This window comes from Antechinus flavipes, chromosome 5, assembly GCF_016432865.1.
Source record: "Antechinus flavipes isolate AdamAnt ecotype Samford, QLD, Australia chromosome 5, AdamAnt_v2, whole genome shotgun sequence".
NCBI lineage: Eukaryota > Metazoa > Chordata > Mammalia > Dasyuromorphia > Dasyuridae > Antechinus > Antechinus flavipes.
Window position 1 is genome coordinate 89,558,625 of NC_067402.1, and position 19,122 is coordinate 89,577,746.

At 33.8% G+C, this 19,122-nt stretch overlaps 1 protein-coding gene across 2 annotated transcripts in view; it reads right to left on the reverse strand.

Moving 5' to 3' along the window:
- The window catches only part of LOC127564957 (polypeptide N-acetylgalactosaminyltransferase 11-like), a 99,484-nt gene extending 81,045 nt beyond the window's left edge, over positions 1-18,439 (reverse strand). For both annotated transcript variants that reach the window (XM_052001817.1, XM_052001818.1), the window contains exon 1: positions 18,261-18,439. The gene's annotated coding sequence lies outside the window, so the exon portion shown is untranslated. The remainder of the gene's footprint in view (positions 1-18,260) is intronic.
- Positions 18,440-19,122: the final 683 nt, after the last annotated feature.

Genomic DNA, 19,122 nt, shown 5'->3' on the forward strand with positions numbered 1-19,122 from the left:
AAATAATAATGGTACCAGAGAATAAAAATGAAGAAAAACCACCTGGCAGAGAAGTGGGGTAATATGGACAGAATGTTGCATACATTGTCAGGCAGATCAGAGTTTTTTTTGGCCTATTTCTCTTTGCTATAAAGAGAAGGTTCCATTTTTTGGAACCTTATTGGAACATTATATGGATGTAATGCATTCAGAAATGACTGCAATATAAATACAAAAGCCATCAATGGTATTTATTTTAAAACACACACACACACACACACACACACACACACACACACACATACACACACAGATTATGTCAGCATTCTTTTGAAGCCAAGTATTACCATTTACAAAGCTGAAAGCTTTTTTTTTAACCTAAGTAATTTTTTCCTTCCATCCATCTATCCATCCATTCATTAATTCAACTATCCATATCTATCTACCTCTCTTTCTCTTCCTCTCTCTTCCTCTCTCTTTTCCTTTCCCTTTCTCCCTCTCCCTCTCTCTTACGCCCCTCTATCTCTGTCTCTGTCTCCCCACTCTGTTTCTGTCTCTGTCTCTCTGTCTATCTTGGGGATTTATGTTCTAAATTCATAAACCAGGTACACAAATGCCTGAGCTTTAATGTAGCCCCCTCCCCTTCAGCTACACCCAGATTCATGGTTTACCATCTCTGCCACCAGAGTCACCAATATATCTCTATATACCAAACAATATCATGTGACAGATTAATTCTAAACAAAACACATGTAATAAAGCAGAATGTCAAGGTTATAAGAAATTTAATTAGTTATGTTTGCTTCATGAGCTTATTAAGTGCTCATGGCATCCATTCCTAAATGGCTCTTACATACATGCCAGAAGTACTAGCCCAAAGTTTCTTAACCTTTTTGAAAGTGTCATAGACCCTCTTGACAATCTGGTAACCTACAGAGCCCTTCTTTGAATAATATTTTTAAGGGCCTAACATTAAATATATAGAAATACAAAGGAAAGCAATTATATTGAAATAGAGTTTTCAAAACATTTTTTAAAACTATTTAAAAAAAACAGGTTTATGGATCTCAAGATTAAGAATCTCTGCATTAATTTACTTCCATTGAACTTTTCAATTTCTCTAATGCAATAATTAAAAAGTGCTAGGGAAATTTTCCATAGCTGCAATCTTGGGAATATTGGCTCCTCAGCACAGAAACTAGCGATTATTTTTAATTCTTTTTGGAACAGCCACAATTCAGAGGGCCCTGGACTCCCTTGGTACTATGATTCAAGTGTGTATTGACCTTTCTCAACACTATAGTCTTGCTGACCTGTTGAATCATAGTACCAAGGGAGTCCATGTTAGCATGAGATGCTGCAGTCATTTTTTTTTCAACTTTTTCTTTATGATAAATTACATGCATCAAAAACACTCATTCAATGAGAATACATACTGGGTCGTATTATCATATAATTTTGGCTCAGCTTATTCTTTTCACTTCTCTCCCTTCTCAACAGAAGCCTTGGTCCCTTGGAGATGCCTAAATCCCAAGGGTTTGGGATTAACAAATCCCTAGTCTGAACTGCAATTCCATGAGGAGTCCCACTCACATTCACTTTGCTCCAACTCAATTAAATTTCTAGATTTTTCTACCTTCTGTTCAGCAGTCTCACATGGATACCCTTTTCCTGCCCTTCCTTCCATCTTTCCATTATGTGTTATCTTCCCATTAGAATGTAAACTCTTTGAAATGACTCAAATTTATAAGAATACAAACCATTCCCCAATTGATTAATGGTCCAAGGATATGAAAAGACAATTTTCAGATGAAGAAATTAAAAACAGTTCTAATCATATGAAAAAATGTTCTAAATCACTACTGATTAGAGAAATGGCAAATTAAGACAACTCTGAGATATCACTTTACACCTATCAGTTTGGTTAAAATAACAGAAAAAGATAATGATAAAAGTTGGAGGAGATGTGGGGAAATTGGGACACGATGTGAACTTGTGAAATGATCCAACCATTCTGGAGAACAATTTACAACTATGCCCAAAAGGCTATGAAACTGTGTATATCTTTTATATAGCAGTGTCACTTCTTGATATGTATCCCAAAGAGATCATAAAAGAAGGAAAAGGGCCCTTTTTGTAGTGGCAAGGAACTGGAAATTGAGTGGATGCCCATCAGTTGGGAATAGTTGAATAAGTTATGGTATATAAATACAATCAAATAATATTATTCTTTAAGAAATGATAAGAGGGCTGATTTTCAGAAAAGTCTGGAAAGGTTTACATGAACTGATGCATAGTAAATTGAGCAGAACCAAAAGAAGGTAAGTACATAGTAACAACAAGATTATATGATGATCAACTGGGATGGACTTGGCTCTTTTCCATAACGAGGCCATTCAAGGTAGTTTCAATAGACTTATGCCATTTGCATCCAGAGAGACAACTAAAGAGACTGACTGGATCAGAGCATACTATTTCTGCCTTTTTGTTGTTGCTTTTTTGCTTGTTTTTTTCTTTTGATCTGATTTTTCTTGTGCAGCATGACAAATATGGAAATATATTTCAAAGAATTGCGTGTGTTTAACATATATTGGATTACTTGCTGCCTTGGGGAAAGGGCAAAAAATTAGAAACGCAAGGTTCTGCAAAGGTGAACTGAAAACTATCTTTGCTTGGGAAAATAAAATACTATTGGGTGGGAAATGTAAAATCCTTGAAGATAGGGATTATCTTGTTTTCTTATATTTGTATCTCCAGTGCTTAGCCCAGTATCTGGCAAATGGAAATTTAATAAAATTCTATTTAACTAGATACTGTTCAGTCCGTGAATATATTAAAATATTTTCTTTCATAAATAAGGCTCTCTTGACCCTAATTATGGGAACTTGGTTCCCATAAACTCCTTCCTCAAAAATATAATGAAGTTGGCAACTTGGAGCCCATTCTCAAATCATAGACAGTAGACTCTGCTTGCTGCCAAACCATGTAGAGAGGTTTGGTGAATCTGCTTCTGGAGGCTCCTACTAATGGATGGGTCTTACTAATGGATGTATATTGGAAGGGTCTTGGTCTCAACTTCAGAGCATGCATGGCCATTCTATGATAGATTATTGTTGTTGAATCAGAACTCACTGAGAAGCAAAAGATCATAATTTAGTAAATTACACTCTTTCTTTGGTGGTGAATGAGACAATAAGAATTGTAAGCCTCCATATGAGAGGCAGATGGTAGGAGTGGAAGAAGCAGCCTCCTGCTCTGTTAAGAGACACATCATATCATGTCTACCATTTTGTGAAATCATTTGGGGTTTTCTTAGCAGATTCTCCAGCTTATTTTATAGATGAGGAAACTGAGGTAAACAGGGTTAAGTAACTTGCCTGGTCCTGTAACTAATAAGTGTCTGAGGCCAGATTTGAACTCAGGAAGAGGAGTATTCCTGACTCCAAGGGTGACACTCTACCACTGCTCTACCTAATTGCCCTGTAGCCTCCAACTTTGAGCTACCAATTTCCCCACCTAAAATGATGAGTCAGTATAAATATGGTGCCTCTGGGGCACGTATATTTTCCTCTTTGCATTTGTCCTGTCCTTTTCTTAAGTTGAATATCAGAGACAGAAAAGATTATACTACATCTTTCTACATTTCAAAGGTCAGGAGAATTATTAGGGGTCCAAGAACTAAAGGACCTTCCAGGTTTGTCAGCAGCTAAATGAGGTAACAATAGCATGCTCAGTAAGAGTCAAAAAGAGTCCAATTCTGAATAGAGACCTAATAATTTGTAATGAATATGCCTTGAAGACTTTGGAGATGTGTAGACATTGTATAAGTGTTTCTGGTATGCTAATTACATAGTGAAGAACTTTTTTGGAAATGATGTTGCTTTCAAAAGGCATTAGTTACTCTTGACCTCTCTATAGACTGAAACTCTTAGTTTGACTTCTTTGCTCACGGGGCCTGGTGAGAGATAACATTTTGGAGAGGCTCCAGCCCTATGGAATTGGCTTTTGGTTCTTTGGCTCCTGCAGTGTTTCTTTTTTCCTTTTTGGTAAATGAATTAATTGTTGGCCACAACCACAGGAAGCTAAAAGTTCAGGGGAGTGAGCCATCCAGGAGTGTGGGAATCCTGGAGTTTCTGGAAATTGATTCTATCCTAGGTTTTGTAATCAGCTCTTTATCAATCCTCCAGGGATTCAAATAGCAACCTTTAAGACCCAAGTAGTAGATGAGATGAGGACTCAACTGACAATGCTCTCCTAAAAGGGACATAAATTTAGTGGGATCAATCATATAGAGAAACTGTGCTGAGTCTGAGCCTATCCCCAGAGAGTGATGTGCTAAGAAGAAGAAATTCTTCTGTTTCTGCTATATTTTCCAAGGAAATATCTCTTTATAAAAGCTAATTGATATTAACTGATTAAATGGAACTTAGGTGTTAATTACTGATAGCTAATTATGGGAAGAAAAAACTCAGAATAAGGCTTGAGCCTATTGTCTTAGAAAGGAGACAATCCACAGCCCAGGAGTACACTTAAGACTCTTGGAGAAAGATGAAGTCAGCCTAATTCTGTGATAGTGAGCCTAGAGAGGATATTTACTATAATAATATGATTCAGAGGAAGAAAAATATATAGTATCAAACTGAGTGTTTCAGGGAAGACTTTGTGAAGAAAGTAGCATGTGAGCTGAGCACTGAAAGACAAATAAATTCTTGACAAGGGGAAGACAAAGGGAACAGCATGAACAAAGATGTGGGTGTAAGAAAAATACCCAGTGGGCACAAGGAACTGAGAATGATTCAGGTTGTCCAGAGTATAAAATATCCAGGAAGAATAGGTTGGGTCCATGTTGAGGAAGGCTTTCAACAAATTGCTCTTAAATTACATCATCAACTCCCCAATGCAAACTCATTAAATAAAAGACTACTAATCAAGGTAACATAATTAGCTTTGGATGAAGAAGTTTTGTATAAAACCACAGGCACATTTGTTAGTGCTTTGGTAAACACCTTCAGGAAAATAGATGAGCTAAGTTCATTCATGCTTGGTTAACTTCTGTTTGTTTTTCTTTCTAATATCACTTTTCAGAGAGAAAAATAAAAACATAATCATTAACTTATTGCGGTACAAAGTCTTTTTTTTTTTTTTTTAACCCCTAGAGCTCAAAGCACTTTGGTTTGGCAAGCAGCATTATCTCCTGAGAAATTCTTCTATTATTAAAAATGAAGAGGTGAAAGAATGACAGTTCTTGTCCTTGAGGAGATTACATTCTAAAAGGGAGGAAAATAAAAGGAAGCTGAAAAACTGGGATGAGGGCAAGGATTGAAGCAAGGTTATTCGGTCAGTTAATAAGTATTTATTAAATGCTTAGTTTATGATGTACTAAGTACAGTGCTAAGTGCTGAGGATACAAAGAAAGACAACAGTTCATATTCTTGAGGAGCTCACAGAGGGAGACAAGATGAATCTAAGTGTAAAAACAAGATTGACTGGTGTGTGTGTGTGTGTGTTATAACCTGGAGATAATCAATATAGGAAAGGCACTAGAATTAAGGGGAATCAAGGAAAGTTTCTTCTAAAAGGTAGCATTACAATTAGGGTTTCAAGGAAGCTAAGGAAGCCAAGTGGCAAAACTAGAGACCCCCAGGAATGGGAGATAGCCAATGAAAATGCTCAGAGTTTGCAGGTGGAATGTCTCCTGTGAGTAACCTGAGGAGGCCAGTGTCACTAGGTTGAGAAGACTGGAAAGGTAGGAAGAGAGCAGATTGTAAAAGGGTTTGAATGACTACCATAAGAATTTCATGTTTTATAGTTATAGGTATCCACTGAAATTTATTAAATGGGGTTTGTATGACATGGGAAGGGGTTTAGCTTTAGGAATTAAATGAGGTAATATTTGTAAATTGCTAAGCATAGTATCTGGCACATAACTGGCACTATGTAAATGCTTATTTCCTTCCCTTCTCCCCTCAGAAGTTGTTCTACTTAACAGTTGAGTGAAAAATGGATTGGAAAAGGGGAAAACTTGAGATGTGGATACCAACCAAATGGCTTTAGCAATAGACCAGGAGTGAGATAATAAAGACCTGCATTAGGGTGGTGACAATGTCAGAGGAAAGAAGGCAAGATATATAAGAATTGTTACAATGGAAAAAATGGATAGGACAGTTCTGGGAGAGACTCACTAATGGGACAAAGAAGCATCAGAGACTTCTGAAGCATAATGGCAAAGTCTGCTTAGCAAAGCACATATATTTGGGGCCTTTTCCTCAAAATAGAATTTCTGGGAAAAACTTACCAGTGAAAGAAGGTGTTTGCAGGAAAGCCAGTTTTTTGTTACCAGTATGTGACCAGTATGTCTTACCAGTAACATGTGTAACATGTTAGATAAGAGGGAAAAAAAAATTCCAGAGTACTTACTCTGACCAATTGAATTAGATTCAATTTGACAAACTGGAATACTTATAATGTGTAAGGTACTATGATAGCCACTAGGGATGTAAAATTGAAAAAACCCACACATAAAACCTCTATTCTCTTTTTTTATTAAAGTTTTTGATTTTTAAAACATATGGATGGATAATTTTTCAACGTTGATCCTTGTAAAACCTTGTATTCCAAATTTTCCCCTCCTTCCCTCTAACCCCTCCTCCAGACAACAAGTAATCCAATATATGTTATACATGTTAAAATATATGTTAAATCCAACATATTTAAACATATTTATACAATTATCTTGCTACACAAGAAAAAACTGATCAAAAAGGAAAAATGAGTAAGAAAACAAAATGCAAGAGAACAATAACAAAAAGAGTGAAAATGCTATGTTGTGATCCACTAAAGTCTCAAAGAGCTTATACTCTTATAGTGGAAATACAACATGCATGTAAATAAATGTGAAATAAGACAGGGGCAAAGGAAAAATTCAAATATTTTAGGAAATTCTGAGAAGAGATCTCTTTGGTTTGGAGGGATCAGGGAAAGCTTTATGGAAGAGGTGACACTCTGAAAGAACAGGAGAACTTTGTGAAGAAAACGGTTTTTTAGGTATGAGAAATAATTGGACACAAAGAGGAAAGAGAGGGCAGTATGAGGGAAAAACAAAGTAATCCAGTTTGGCTGAAATGTAGAATGTATAAATGCGAATAGTTTGAATAAGGTTGAAAAGGTAATTTGGAGGTGAGATTGTAGTGGATTCTAAGTGCCTGGTTGAAAAGTTTGGATTTTATTTCATAGGCAAGTAGGGAGGCATCAAAGGAAGGAAGATAATGGAATAATAGGGCAGAGTCTGGGCTCTCAGACAGTGAGATGGAAGGGGACTGATTTGGGATTTCATAGGTATAGAATTTCCTAGGAAGAAGCTTTCTCTACCCATACAGATTGGCATCTTTTCTGCAAATCACAGTCTCTTAGAATTGCCTTATAGCAGTGAACTTGCCTTGTCTAGGGTCACACAATTAGTATGTGCTAGAAGCAAAATTTAAACCAAGGCTTCCTGACTTTGAGGCCAATTTGTCTATACTGTACTGCTCCTCAGTGAATATGAGCCACATAACAGAGTTTTAGGCATATCTATTGAATTTCTTCTTTTAATACAGTCTCATGATTAGGCTTAAACTCTCTAGTATCCCTTTTCAATATCATGAATCTAATCAGTCAGAGATGTCTTAAAAATTCAAAGATTTGGAATTTACATGTATTAAAAATGTTGTTTTACATGTAATTAGAAAAATAAAAATTAAAAAAAGAAAAAATTCAGAGGTTTGGGTGATTAATAAATGGATAAGAATTCCCTTTTTTGCTCAGATAAAATGCATTTTATTCTGCCTTTTTAATATCTTATATCTCAACTCTTGACATTATACATCAACGCTTCTAGATTTTTGTCTTATCATGTAGAATAGGGACAAGGAAGAGACTCCTTCCTTTGAAAGTCCATCCTTTTGGTCCAGCTATCAATCATCTTTTTAAAAAAAATTATTTTATTTTTAATTTATTGAATAAAGCAAGCTTTTCTATAACATAGTACAAAAAAAAGATTGCATGTGAAACTGTAAATCTATTATGCACAACTTGCTGTTCCTTTCAAATATAAAACAAAATTGTGATGTAAGTTTTTCCTTTTTTTATCCCCTTCCTCCCATTGCTCTAGAGATGGCTATGATTAAAAACAAATAGGAAAAAAATATATATATATAGGTTTATATATAGAATTTTTCTATACATACTTCCACCTATTAGTTCTTTCTCAGAAGGAAGATGGTATCTTTCTTCATATGTCCTTTATATTTAATTTAAGTATTTGCAATAGACAAAATAATATTATTCCCTAAAAGTTGTTCTTAAAACAATATTGCTGGGGTGGAACCAAGATGTCAGAGAGAAGTTAGGACATTGCCTGGGCTCTCCCCAGCTTCCCTCAGAATCAATGCTAGATATCAAGCCTCTGAAAGGATTTTGGAGTGACAGAACCCACAAATATTCAATTTAATAAGTTTCCAGCTTAAAATTTCTTGAAAGGACAACAGAGAGATATATCTCAATTGGGCAGGGGGAAATATGGCCCAGTGGAGGCATGATGTGAGAAGACCCAGTGAAGGGAGGTCCAATGCAAGGAATCTAGCTAGAGTCTCTTAGTCAAAGTATAGTAGTATTGCCTACTCTGTTCTGATTCAGAAGGCCAATGAATCAGCAGACTTGCTGTGAGACTTCCAATGCAACCACAGAAAACAAATTGTGAGCCCCTGAACTCTGGCATAATAGACAGGATTTGGTCAAGTCAACCTAGCCCAATGGGAAAACTCCGAGTGGCAGAAAGGCAATGAGAGACCCTTGATAACCTGAAAAAAAGAAGCTTGGAACAATCTCCTCTGTGCCCCAGAGACATAAAAACAAAAAGAGCCCTGGTTATAGAAAGCTACTATAGAGACAGAGAAGATCAGAACACAAACCTGGAAGAGGACAGCAATACAAATTTCCTACAAGTGAATTCTCAAAGGGGAATATGAACCAGTCTCAAGCTCAAAGGGCTCTCTTGGAAGAGCTCAGAAAGGATCTTAAAGATAGAGGGAAAAAAGGGGGGGGAATGAAAGCTATGCAGAAGAATTATAAAAGTTTTTGGGAAAAGTCAACAGCTTGGAAAAGGAAGCAGAGAAATTGAAGAAAACAATTTAAAAATAAAATTGGAAAAATTGAAAAAGAAAACAATTCCTTAAAAAATAAATTTGACAAAATGGAAAAAAAATATACTGAAGAAAACAACTTCTTTAAAAGTACAATTGGCCAAATGCAAAAAGAGGTAAAAAAAAAAAGGCTAACCAAAGAAAATAATCATTAAAAATTAGAATTGAACAAATGGAATTAACTCTTACATAAAATGGAAGTGAATAGTAGAATAGATTAAAAGCTAGAATCCTACAATATGTTGTTTACAAGAAACACATTTTCACAGAGAGATATATGCAGAATAAAGGTAAAAACCTGGAGCAGAATGTATTATGCTTCAGCTGAAATAATAATAATAATAATAATAATAATAAAAACGCAGGAGTGGCAATCCTGATCTCAGACCAAACAAAAGCAAAAATAGATCTAACTAAAAGAGATAAGAAAAGAAAGTACATCTTGCTAAAGGGTACTATAGATAATGAAGTAATATCAATACTATACATATGTGCACCAAGTAGAATAGCATTCAAATTCTTAGAGGAAAAATTAAGTGAGTCGCAAAAAGAAATAGAGAGTATAACTATACTAGTGGGGGATATCAACTTCTCTATCTCAGAATTGGATAAATCTAACCATAAAATAAATAAGAAAGAATGCAAGGAGATGAATAGAATTTTAGAAAAATTAGGTATGATAGACCTCTGGAGAAAACTGAATGGGGATAAAAAGGAATATATTTTGTCCTCAGCATTACATGGCATTTACACAAAAATTAGCCATATATTAAGGCGTAAAAACCTTACAATCAAATGTAGGAAGGCAGAAATATTAGATGCGTTCTGAAAAGCATCTTTTCAGATCATGATACAATAAAATTACATGTAGTAAAGGGCCATGGATAAATAGAGCAAAAATTAGTTGGAAATTAATAATCTAATCCTAAATAATGAATAAGTGGATAAAATAACAGATTATAGAAATAATCAATAATTTCATCAAAGAGAATGACAATAATGAGACAACATATTAAAACTTATGGAATGCAGCTGCAGCAGCCCTTAAGGAAATTTTTATATCTCTAGATGCTTACAAAAATAAAACAGAGAAAGAGAAAATCAGTGAATTGAGCATGCAGCTAAAAAAGCTGGAAAAAGACAAATTAAAACCCACCCAATTAAATACCAAATTAGAAATTCTGAAAATCAAAGAAGAGATTAATAAAATTAAAAGAAAACTATCAAATAAATAAAACTAAGAGTTGGTTTTATGAAAAAATGCAAATAGCTATTAGTTAATTTGAAATTAATTTGAAAAGAATCCAGAAAGAAAAAAAATTACATGTAATAATGGGCCATGGATAAATAGAGCAAAAATTAATTTGAAACTAAATAATCTAATCCTAAATAACTGAGTGGATAAAACAACAAATCATATAAATATCAATAATTTCATTCAAAAATGAAATTACCAACCATTACCAACAATGAAAAGGAAATTAAAGCAATAAATAAGAACTATTTTGCCCAATCCTATGCCAATAAATCTGTTAATCAAAGTGAAATGGATGAATATTTACCAAAACATAGATTTCTCAGATTAACAGAAGAGGAAATAAAATACTTAAGTAGTTCCATTTTAGAAAAAGCAATTGAGCAAGCCATGAATGATTGCCCTAAGAAAAAATTTCCAGGGTCAAATGAATTTAAGTTAATTTTATCAAACACTTAAATAGCAATTAATTCTAATACCATATAAACTACTTAGAAAAATAGGTGAAGGAAGAGTCGTACCAAATTCCTTTTATGATACAAATTTGATGCTGATACCTAAACTAGGAAGAGCTAAAACAGAGAAAGAAAAGTATAAACCAATTTCCCTAATGAATATTGATGCAAAAATCTTAAATAGAACATTGGCAAAGAGATTATAACTTATTATTGGACAATACATTCTGACCAAGAGGGATTTATGCCAGGAATGCAGGACTGGTTCAATATCAGGAAAACTATCAGCATAATTGGTCATATCGGTAACAAAACTAATAGAAATTATATGATTATGTCGATAGATGCAAAAAAAAGTATTTGGAAAAATACAGTGCTCATTCCTATTAAAAACACTAGAGAGCATAGGGATAAGTGGAGTTTTCCCTTAAAATTATAAGAAGCATCTATCTAAAACCATTAGTAAGCATTATGGTAATGGGAATAAGCTGCAAGCATTCTCAATAGGATTAGGGGTAAATCAAGGTTGCCCATTATCACCACTATTATTCAATATTGTACAAGAAACTTGAGCTTTACCAATAAGAAAAAGAAATGGAAGGAATTAGAGTAGATAATGAAATAAAACTATCACTTTTTGTAAATGATGTGATGGTATATTTAGAGAATCTTAGAATCAATTTTAAAACCACTAGAAACAATCAACAACAGAGCAGAGTTAATTACAGATTATGCTTTCTAGTGTTTTTAATAGGAATGAGCACTGTATTTTTCCAAATACTTTTTTTTGCATCTATCGACATAATCATATAATTTCTATTAGTTTTGTTACCGATATGACCAATTATGCTGATAGTTTTCCTGATATTGAACCAGTCCTGCATTCCTGGCATAAATCCCTCTTGGTCAGAGTATATTGTCCAATAATAAGTTATAATCTCTTTGCCAATGTTCTATTTAAGATTTTTGCATCAATATTCATTAGGGAAATTGGTTTATACTTTTCTTTCTCTGTTTTAGCTCTTCCTAGTTTAGGTATCAGCACCAAATTTGTATCATAAAAGGAATTTGGTACGACTCTTCCTTCACCTATTTTTCTAAGTAGTTTATATGGTATTAGAATTAATTGCTATTTAAGTGTTTGATAAAATTAACTTAAATTAGCAGAGTTGTAGAATATACAGAGTTAAATTAGCAGAGTTGTAGAATATAAAATCAATCCACACAATGATCAATATTTCTATATGCTTGACCAACAAAGTCCAGCAACAAAAGATAGAAAGAGAAATAGCCTTTAAAATTACTGTAGAAAATATAAAACATTTAGCAGTCTGCTTGTCAATAACTTCTCACTACTGGGTTTGACTTCTAAAGACATAATAAAAAAAAAGGAAAAGGACCCATATGTGCAAAAATATTTGTAGCAATTCTTTTTGTAGTGGCAAGGAACTGGAAATTGAATGGATTCCTGTCAGTTAGGGAATGGTTCAATAAATTATGGTGTATGAAGATAATGGAATATTATTGTTCTATAAGAAATGATCAGCAGGCTGATCTAGAAAAGCCTGGAAAAACATGAACTGATGCTGAATGAAGTGAGCAGAACTAGGATAACATTGTATACAGTAACAACAAGACTTTGCGATGCTCAATGGTGATACATTTGACTCTTTTCAACAATGGGGTGATTCAAGGCAATTCCAATAGACTTGTGATTGAAAATGTCAATTGCATCTGATCTTTCTTGTACAACATGACAAATATAGAAATATGTTTCATGTTTAACATATATTGAATTGCTTGCCATCTAGAGGAGAGGATGGGGGAAGGATAAGAAAATCTGGAACACAATGCTATATAGGCAAGGGTCAATGTTGTCAAATTATATGTGCATATAATAAAAAGTTTTATTAAAAATATGTTTCAAAGGATTCACATATTTAACTTATATCAACTTGTTACTGTATTGGGAAAGGGAGAGCAAGGGATGAAGGGAGAAAAATTAGAACACAAAGTTTTACAAAAATGAATATTGAAAATTATTTTTACATATATTTGGAAAAATAAAATATGATTAAAACAATATTGTTGCTATTGTATAAAATGATCTATTGATTCTGCTCATTTCACTTTTCATTATTTCATGCAAATATTTCAATGTTGTTCTAAAATTAAGCTCATTATTTCTTATAACACAATAGTATTCTGTCACAATCTCAAAGGTTCAACTAAAAAGTTAGTTGAAACAATAATTTTAGCAAAGTAGCAGGATATAAAGTAAATCCATATAAATCATCAGCATGCTTATGTCACAAAGAAAACTGCAAGAATGGATAGTAAAAAAAAAAGCATTTTAAATAACTCTAGTCAGTATAAAATACCTTGAAATATACTTGCAAAAACAGACACAGAAACTATATAAACAAAATTAATTTTTAAAAAATTTTCATACAAATAAAATCAGATTTAAATATTTAGAAAAATTAATTGTTTAGGACAGGCAGGGCCAATATAATATAATAAGAAATGACAATTTTGCCTAAACTAATTTATCTATTCAATGCTATTTTAATTAAATTACAAAAAATATTTTATTGAATTAGAAAAAAATAATAAAATTCATTTGGAAAAATAAAATATCAACAATATTAAAGGAAGCAATGAAAAAAAAATACAAAGGAAGGAGACTGAGCAATTCCAGAACCTAAAGGATCCTATAAGGCAGTAATTATCAAAACTATCTGGTACTAGGCTAAGGAATAAAAAGGTAGATCACCAGAATAGAGTAGACACACAATTTACAGCAGCAAATAAATATAATAACCTTGTATTTGACAAGTATAAAGACTTAAGATGTTGGGGGTAAATTATCAATGATCTCTGAGTCAGCTCCAATTTCTGGAGTTCCCTATGTCCCAGCAATTTTTTTTTTATTAGTTGTGTTCAGTTCTTCATGATCCCATTTTGGGTCAACCCATTTGGGTCTACTTCAGTAGACATACTGGAATGGTTTGCATTTCAATCTCCAGATCATTTTATAGACGAAAAAACTGAGAAAAACAGAGTAAAATATTTTGCTCAGGGTCATACAACTAGTAAATGATTGAAACCAGATTTGAACTCAGGAAGAGGAATCTTCTTGACTATAGGTCTAGCTCTATCTACTATACCACAGCACAGTACCAAAATTAATGTCTCTCAAGGAGGAGAAAACTCATGTCTATCTCCAAGGAAAGTGCTCCAGTCCAACAAATCAGAGATTCTCCTGATCACAACTACTCCACTTATTAGGAGCTCTCTAGCTCATTCATCAAAAAAGGCAGCATACATAATGAAATGAATACAATGATATACAGTATACAGTAGGAGTAATATTGTTCCCCCCCAGCGGTATTTTAATTTTACAAATACATAGAATGAATACTTGAACTGAGAAAGATCTTAAACCCTTATCTGCTATGTAACTAGGCACTTCATTTAAACTGAGCCTCCATTTCTTAATTTGCAAAAGGTGTATAAATATTATATCTTATAGGGTTGCTGTGAGAATCAAATAAGATAAATTATCCAAAGCATTACAAACTTTAAAGTACTTTATTTTGTTTAATTGTTTTTTTCAGTCATGTCCAACTTTTCCTGACCTCTTTTGAGGTTTTCTTGGCAGAAATAATAGAGTGATTTACCATTTTCTTCTCAGTTCATTTTGCTGAGGAGAAATTTAGGCAAACAGAGTTAAATGATTTCCCCAGGTTCACACAGCTGACACCAGATTTGAACTCAGGAAGGGAAATCTTCCTGAGGACAGACCTTGTACTCTATTCATTGTGCCACCTAGCTGTCCAAGATACTCTATAAATGCCATTTATATTATTATTAAGAATCTTGGTTGGTTATGATGGATGCACAAGGCTCTAGGGATTCCAAAAAAGAAAATAAGAAAATCACATTCTCTCCAGACCTCAAGAGGTTCACAGCCTAATAGTGAATAGATATGCAAACCTGTATGATATAAGATAAAAAGTGGCAAAGACCAAGAGGGATCCAGACAAAGTACTCAAGAAAGTTTAAGGAGTAATGTTCCCTTTAGGTTGGGGGATCAGGAATAGTTTTAATGAAGTGGTAAACGATCCAGATATCACCTGGGTAAAACAATGTGTCCAAAATGCCCAAGTCATCTAGAATTATAGATTACTTTGAAAACATGACTTATTTTTTCATCAGTTTCTTAGCACAAGCCACAGGATACTTCATTCCTTTAATGAGCCCACATTGCCTTAAAGATATTTTAATGAACTTACATGACAAAAATCCATGCTTTAAAGGTATAACAGAGAAATCTCAGAGGATACACACTTTCAAGAGATACTCCTCATTAAAGGTACAAGGCAGCCCCTGACCTACATTGACCTCATTACTATTCCATTAAAGAAGTTAGCTGTAGAGAAGAGTGATTCTTTTAGAAAACGGAATATTTCTTTGAATTTCAATTAATCCTTAGCTGTTCAAGAGCCTCTAAGCTTTATGAAATTTCTCTGGAGGGTCACAGATATCAAGAAATAATTTTCAAACATAATATCATCTCTTAAATCCTGTTTGTTAAGGAAGAAGTTTGGCATGGTAGATAGTGTGCTGGACTCAATGCTGGGTGAGTCATTTGACCTTTAAATTTCTCAGGAAACTCTCTAGGATTGATCTATTAATTATAGCAAATTGTAATCTGCTTCGATGAGGGAATACCCATATTGGAGCTTCCCAAAAGATCTGTGGCATGGTCCCATAATTTCTGCTAATAAATATCTGGTGATCAAAGATGATTAGTATGATAAGTTGCACATAGTAGTGCTTAATAACTATTTTTTGAATTGAAATTGCCTGAACTATATAAGTAGTATGGGACTTTGAGGGACAAGAAGACTTCAAGAAATGAGTTATCAATACCCTAATCACTTTTGCAACCTAACAGAAACTTGAACAAGAATACATAGTATTCATATCTTAATTCTCTCATTTTATTGAAGGATCCAACATGCTTTTGGGGAACTAAATGCTAAATCAGAGGATATTACAATTTCAATGAGGCCAAACTTTTATTCTAAATATCCTTTTCTTGATAAATTGCAGTCATCTTCTTTCAATTTTATCATTAAATTTTGTTTATTTTCTTTCCCACGATACTTGCCTTCATAATATTTCTTGACATGGTCTTGCCCTGTTTTCTCTCCACCAACCCTTTTCACTAAATAAATGCCAGGTAACCCTATAGTCATCATTACATTTCAGATGTTCCTTTTAAAATTCCAACTTTGTTTTTTGCTACTAAATATTCTTATCCAAACTATAGCTAACTTCAGAAAGCCTTGAGTCACATTTTGGAATGCAGTGAATAAGACTATCATTTTGTAATTATTTCACCAGTAACTTACATTTTTGAAGCAGTTCTGAGAAGTGAGAAGAGCTTCTGAATAGTCAGAAAAAAGATCATAAAGTTTATGATCTAAAACATCTATTTTATTTATATGAGCATCTCTTAGATCCACCTGAATCAGACTATTTGTTCTTATTTTACACATAATTTAAAAAGCTTTAATGACAGACTTAAAGCAGCAAATTAAGAAAAGGGATGCCAATGAAGAAGCAAAAGTAGTCAGCAAAAGAAGATATGCAAAATTATTAAAAAATAGACTCAAGAAATCTGGATAGTCCAGGACCATTTAGTAAAATGACAAATTGCTTTCCATACCTCAATAGTCCCTGAGGGATATAAATTTATCATAGTACAATAAAATAATTAGTGTTTATAAGAATGATCTTAAATTTTCCCAAAAAATTCAAAATATTTTTGGTATTGTTTCATTTTTTTAACTAAAAAGGTAAAATGTTTAATTTGATTTGTTAAAATTCCCCTACAAATATTTTGAAATGTGGTGTTTAGGTTGTTGAGAGTTTTTTGGTAGTAACTAAAGTTATATCTGAAATGTTTCTTAGGTGCTTCCTTTCCCAAACTATCTGGAATTTTGCAATTCTTTAGTACTTTTATGCCTTTTAAAATAAGAAGTACTCGATATCAATTTAGATTCTAAGCACAATGCAACAGCAATGCTTCTCTGGGATGTCCATACAGCTGGACTAGTTCTACCCAATTTCATGAGTACTAGTCATTTTTCATCTATGTGGTTTTCTAATGAATATGATTCAATCAATTTCTCATGCATTATTATGAGCTCCACAATAATTTTTCATAAAATAAATAGAAATAACAATTTTAAAGAAATCTAAAGCCATATAGAAGCTTTGTTAAAAGTGGACACACATTTAAACAGAAAAAATCAGAATGTGCCTGGAAAAATAAAAATAAAAGTTATTTTGCTTTTGAGTAAGTATTTTCAACAGCCCAACAACCTACTGAATTTCAGCACAAGTTCAGTCTTTTATATATTTAGTTTTGCCTTTCAAGATTCAGCCAAAATATGGAAATAAACATTCCCACATGCATGAACATACATGTGTGGGCATAAATAGATACATATATGTACACATATTCATATGCACACATCTGGAATTCCAAGACCTTTGCTTAATTCAGGTTGCTCATGACCCTTAGACAAGATTGTATTAACATTATGAATATAAATCAAGGTTATCACCATCTTAGAAATGGGGGTGACCCAAAGAATGATGGGAAAACAGATGGTGGGTGTTTGTTAGTTGTAGTGTCAAGAACAAGGACTTAGGGAAAATGCATCAGGGACAACATTCAGAAAGTGTATGATTAGAAAAGGAATGAGAGCAAGGGACAACATTTTAGCAGCATGTTGCTCTGAGAATGCTAAAGGCCTAGAGAAAGGCTTTTAGCATGTTGGACAGGTCTTCTGTAATACAGAAGATAGATCCCTGAAATTGGAGCCAGAGGACTTAGGTTTGATTCCCAGAACTATGACCTTGGACATAGACCTCATTTCTAGAGTCTCATTTTCTTCAACTGTGGATCACAATACCACGTATGATCACCTAAATGAAAGTAGGGGTTGCAAAATTATGATTTATTATCAATAAATGTTTGATTTGTAATATATATATATACACGCACACACATACATACACCCAGGGTCACTAAAAATTTCTTGGATGAAAAAGGATCACAAAAGGAAACAAATTTAAGAAGCCTGGTTAAGTGACCTCTAAAATCACTTCCAGATACAACTTTCAGTTGTAACTCTATGATTTATAGAAGGATATGAGCATATGGTGAAATGTGGTTGTACCACTGTGCATGGGTATTAATGTGATCACAGATAAATTATAATACATATATGGCACAGGAGTAAGAGGGAATGGAAGATTATTTCCCCAACATCTCTGCCCAACCCTCTCTATCACCCTGACTTCACTTACAGTTAAGGTGACTGCTTGGCTTGAAATTGTATTTTGTGGTTAAAATAACTTCCAAATAGGGTGGAGCACAGATATTAGAGAAATGTAGAGGATAAGAAGCCAAATATGATTTGATTCTCCCTTGAGTCATGCACTGCTGTCTTCTGGGGTCCAAACACATTGACTTTATATTTTAGTGCTTGACCCTTCCTCTGTGGCACTGGATAAAGCTCTAGGGTCAGATAACCTCAGATGGTCTTAGTGACATCACAAAAGACATCAACAATCACAAGAATCCCAACCCATAAGTGAAATGATATAATGTTAGAGCTGGAAAAAGACATTAAAATTACCTAGCTCATTCTCCATAATTTTACAGAACTATATGGCAGCCTGTATTTGTGCTGGTCTAGGTGAACTTGGTCTGTATCTCAAAGTTCTAGATATTTCTTCTACATTGTTTCTTTCCTGAGCATAGGTACATTTATACCAAGCCAGCCTTGTGTATCTGACAGGTAGGGGAAGGGGCTTCTGGTCCTTCAAATGGTACTTGGAGATCTATTGCGATTCTTCTTGGAGAAGTTAACCACAATCAGGAAGAAGAGCCTAAGCCATGACCTGAAATGGCAAAATACCATCAAGTGAGTTGGACAGTGCAGGATCATGGAAAAGATGAAATGACTATTCAGCACACGTAGAAAACTTTTTTGCTTTGACATTTTTATGTATCAGCCTTTCGAAAAAGTAAAACAGGACTTGAAACTTGCTGTTCCATGATTTATAGCTTTGTCCATGAGTACTTTTGATTCTTGTGTTTTTAGCATTTCTTCTGTGTGGAAAAAAATAAGTAGCTGTGCTTTTCCTGGGGGGGGGGGGGGAAATG